Below are 5,258 nucleotides of genomic sequence, written 5' to 3'. Positions count from 1 at the left end.
ATAATATGATAAATTTAACTAAATTATCATCTAAAAATTTTTAATTATTAATTTCACATAAAAATAATTACATGTAAATTTTTACTAAAAAATGACAAAACTAGATTTGATTTTGGATTATATGTACTTATGTAGTTATGTACATGTACAAGCCAAACCCTCCTATTCAATAACAGTTCTACGTAGGCACTCTGAAGTTAGGACATTCAAAACAAATAAAATTCATTTTTTATTATTATTTATAGACCTCACAACAACTGTGATACAAATATTTTTATTCATAAACTCTAAATCCTAAATTTAAAATACTAAATTTCATAAAAACAATCAAATTTTACTAATAAATTTTTGAACAGTGAATTTTTACTAGCAGTCAAACTATCTCTAAAATTAATAGTTGAACATCATTAAATAATAATGACTAAACCACCAAAAGTAATTATGAAAGATAGATTCACTGACAAAAATAATCATAGAAGATCATAACTCTTCATATGCTCACAATTGATTAGTTCTTTTAGACAAAAATAACCACAGACACAAGCCATATTCTCATAGCTTTGATTTCACCTTTAATCTTCTTCTCAACTTTCATAGCCATGTTAACATTCTTCTCCCTGTGGTCTATTGGAACAATCATCACATATTGATTAGCAACACCACATTCATGCTCATTGAGTATTCTAATCAAACACCTTGCCAAAATTTGCTATCCCCCGTTAATTTCATCAACCCAAACAAAATAATTGCAATCTCGAGTCTACAAAAACCAAAAAATTGAAATATCAAAAATGCAGAGTAATCCTATACTTGTCTAATTATCATAAATAATGTTCCATACCTTCGAAGAGAGGGCAACGAATAAACCGTCTTCCAAGATTAGTAACCGTCAAAGATTCCAACAAGACAACATACTCATCTAGTGACATCTTCTATCCAGAATTTTCTTCTTCTTCATCTTCAAATGTGAAGCTCTTGAAAATTTACTTTCTTCGCTTGTAGTTACTTCTCTCCTTGACTTTACTCGAATTCTATGAGAATAAATTAATTCATGGTTCTCCCGTGGAGTAGCTCAGAACAATAAATGATTGTGCTCATGTATGATTTTACTCTGTAAAAATTGGGTTCCAACTAAGAAAAACGAAGAAAACAGTCCATGTATGCCACTCTGTTAAGGCTACATCAGACTTGGCTATTTTTGACAAACGAAACTAATCAATTATGGATATCTGAAGAGTTATGATCTTTCATGGTTACTTTTGTTAGCGAATCAATTTTTCATAATTACTTTTGGTGGTTTAGTCGATAACAATTTAATTAAATCTGTTAAATTATTTAACGATTTTTAACTATCAATTTCATGTAAAATTATCTACACCTGAATTTTCACTTTTCATCCATTATCCCATTATCAATGCCAAATCAGCAATCCTATCCGGATGTTCTTGTAGTGCTATCATGGCGTTAATAATGTTATATATATATATTTGATTATAATAGGGTGGTTCCTCTGAAATCTTAACTTAGCTTGTTTGCCGACAATAATATACGTAGAAATTCCTCTTTCTCTTTGTGACGTTGATCTGTCGCAATATCTTTGTAAGCCGGTGAATCATTGCACTCTCTTTTCATTTTTATGTTTTCATGATCAACTGCTCGCATGTCTTGGTTCTTCAAAGTTGTCTCTTGATTTTTTCAATGCTTTTCCCATTAGCCATGTGAGAGACGCTCCCTTTCTTTGATTTATACAATTTACGTTACATAATTACAATTCATATATCCCATATTCATGTTCATATTCATATTGGAGATCATATTGATTCCCACTTATGACGATGCAAGACATTATTAGATCGTGGCACACATATTCGGGTCCTACTCTTTGAATAAAGCCACCCCTTTATTTTTCTGTGGACAACTAAGCCACTCATTCTTCAAAGTATTTAGTGCACATGGATATATTCCATTTTTTTATTTCATTGGGATATTATTTTTGTCCTCATTACATGTGTATGTTTATCGTGGAACCCTGTGCATTGAATGAAGGGACTGCTATGCTATCTAGCTAGCTAAATCAAGAACCATCACTAGTTAATCTTAGCATAAAAGAGGCCTCTCATGTGTCAATGTAACGTGATACCTGCTAGTGACATCAGCATATATATATCATGCAACAATATCAAACAGTAAGAATAGGAAAACATCATCACAAATGAAAACTTGGACTTCATTTTTATTGGAGCGCATATATATATATATTCAAGAGATCAAATATTCACTAGCTATATATATTCTGGTAATAAAATATCAGAGGGACCCCTTAAGTATTAAGTATTAACTCATCAAGTGGCTGTAGTAACAATGTAATGGAGATAGAAAGCCATGATTATTGCTTCTAAGGCCCAAAAGTTTGTTGGGGGTTTCCCATTATTATATAAGAGATAAGGGGGGTATGGGTAATGAATGAAATAGGTGGTGCCCGGTGGCCAGAGGAGGTTGAAGGTGAGAATAGAGAGACAGCAATGCGAGTGCCATAACTCCATTAAAGGCTATATAATACAAGACTTTATAAAATTCTCTTTGGTGGTGTGGAATGTGGACCTTACATATATTTATATTGTCATGTGCTTGGTTTTGGTGCTCGAACTCAATTCCACTGGCAAGAGTGTAGCTTAAGGAATTATGAGATAACGACTATGTCAATGCCAGTCAACCGTTTGATCAATCACACTGTCATCCATTTGTAAAATCTCTTCTTTTTCTTACTTTCTTTTATCTTTATATATTTTTTTACTTGACTTCATTTGTGAATAGTATTTTTTTAGACTAAACTATCGTTTCTATCCACGAAAGTTGAAAACGTTAACATATTTACCTATAAAAGAAGGAAATTACTATTTGTACTAATGAAATATGAGATCCGCACAACAAAATTATCCAAACACTAAAAAATCACTTAAAATCCCTAAATTATCCTTATCTTCACCACCACTTTCCTAATCTCAAATCCCATAATCACCCAAATTCTTCTTCACAACCACTCTCATCCCCAACTACCACCATCACTGCATCCATCCAAAATCCGCAAGCTTCCTAGACAACCTCCCTCCACGCAGTCTCCACTCTCTTGGCCCTCTCTTCCTCCTCCCTCCGCGACGCAATCACCCAATCGCGCACTGCTATCACCGCCGTAACCGTAGCCGTAACCGTCTCTCAGTGCCTCCAACTGTGCGCCCTAGAACTCTCCGTCGGCGTGTCCCTCAACTGCCTCCCCTCCTCCAAACTCTCATCGACCTCCTCCACCGCCAACGACGACACACCTCCAGTGTCGAACTCCTCATGGCGGCCATAAAACGCTCCCAGGAGAACCAACGGCGCCACCCGAATACCTTCCCTTGATGCAAATCCACAATCACCAAAACCCTCAGTTCAATCAAGGAATTGCGTCGTTTCTGAAAGTTGAGCTCAAACACTTCGTTCTTTCAATCTTCAGCCTCCTAACCCTCCACCTTCTTCTAAAATATTCTCAAGAACGTGCTATCCGCTCCCTATCTTCCTCTGCAATCTTGACTCGGTGATGGTGGTGGTGGAGGTGGAGGGAAGGTTTGGTTGGTTGAGGTGGCGGAGAAGTATGATGCGTATTCGAAGTTATTGGGTTTGTTCCCAAATATGGAAATGGATTGGGATCTGTATCCTATGACTGTCACATCTGCTACCCCTTCAATGGAAGGACTCTACCCTAAATCCATGTGCGTTTCTTTCTTTTCTTGGAGTTACAACAAGACATGGTTGAAGTTTGTACTTGTTCTGTGTCTGGTTGAAATAATCCAACAAAAAACGTAGGGAGATACAGAACGAGGAAAGATTAGAGGCTGCGGATTAGTGTCGTTGTTTCTGGAATGTTCGTCGGAGGCACAAGAGGCATTTTGAATGATGGTGGTAGTTAGGGTTTAGAGTGGCGGTGAGGAAGAGTTTCGGTGGTGGTAGGGTTTGGGATTGGAAAAGTGGTAGTGTGGAGTAAAAAGAGAAGTTAGGCTGCATTTGTTTTTAGAGACAGGACAATAAGTATCTAAAAACTGATTTTTCTTTATAAAAAACTGATTTTTCTTTAAATTATATAAAATCAATTACAATTTATAAATTATTTTTTAGCATTTTAAAAGATCAATTTTACTTTTGCTAATATTTATCTTTCAAAAGTTTTAAGATTAATTATTTTTGTTATTATTTTTATTACAAATCAAATAATATAATATAAGGTTAAAATGGTATTGAAGTAAAACGATAAAAAAAAATAATTATCTACCCCCAATAAAAATTCTACAGAAAAGAGAGAGTGCCTGGAAAAGAAAGAGATAGAAGAAGAACAGGAAGAAAAAAGTATCTCTGAACAACTCAATAGGAAAAATAAGAAGGGGTAATAGTGAAAAAAAAGAAAAACAAAATTTATAAAATTGTCCGTGTTCACTCTTCCAAATTCCGTGTCCATCATTGTCCTTCGTGAAAGAGTGGACACAAAAGTATAAAAAACAAACTGTCTCGGAGACAATATGTCCACTGTCCATGTCTCTGCTTCCAAACATTTTTTAAACAAGTGTTGTCCATGTCTCCGTGTGCTGCCCCCGAAAACAAACGCTACCTTAGAGATGGATTATATTAGAGGGTAATTTGAAAATTTCAAATAATTTTTTGGATTTGAATAGTTTTGTTAGCAAAAGTTTATATTTCATGAGTACAAATGGTAATTTCTTTTTTTTATGGGTAGATATGTTAACATTTTCAACTTTGGTGGATACAAATGGTAGTTTACTCTATTTTTTATTTGAAGGAAAGAAAAGAAAAGATACTTTAGCTTAATTTCACATTAAAAAGAAATGGTAATTGAAGAACCATTCAAGCTCAATAACTTTTTTTCCTTTTCAAAACCCTCTCAACTCACAAAGATACCAGGTGTGAATGGCAGCTAAATGACATAAAGCACCCACATTATTGACATTCACATCTTGTGTATACTAATATTATAGTAGCTATGCATATTAGGAGTTTAGAACCATCAGTGCAAAGTTATCAGCAACATAAATTTGTAAGATGACATTCAACCAGAACATTCTGCTAAAATTCGTGACAGAAATCATGGGTTGGTGAAATACAACACATTTACTCTTCCAAAGTATAAGTAGCCTTTTAAGGGTGTGCCATTATTCTTTGAAAATTTCCAACTCTCTAGTTTTAACCGTCCAATTGCAATTGGAAACTAA

The sequence above is a fragment of the Arachis ipaensis genome, chromosome B03 (assembly GCF_000816755.2).
Source record: "Arachis ipaensis cultivar K30076 chromosome B03, Araip1.1, whole genome shotgun sequence".
In the NCBI taxonomy this organism is placed as follows: domain Eukaryota; kingdom Viridiplantae; phylum Streptophyta; class Magnoliopsida; order Fabales; family Fabaceae; genus Arachis; species Arachis ipaensis.
The sequence above is the reverse complement of the archived record's forward strand: the minus strand, read 5'-3'. Positions refer to the sequence as shown.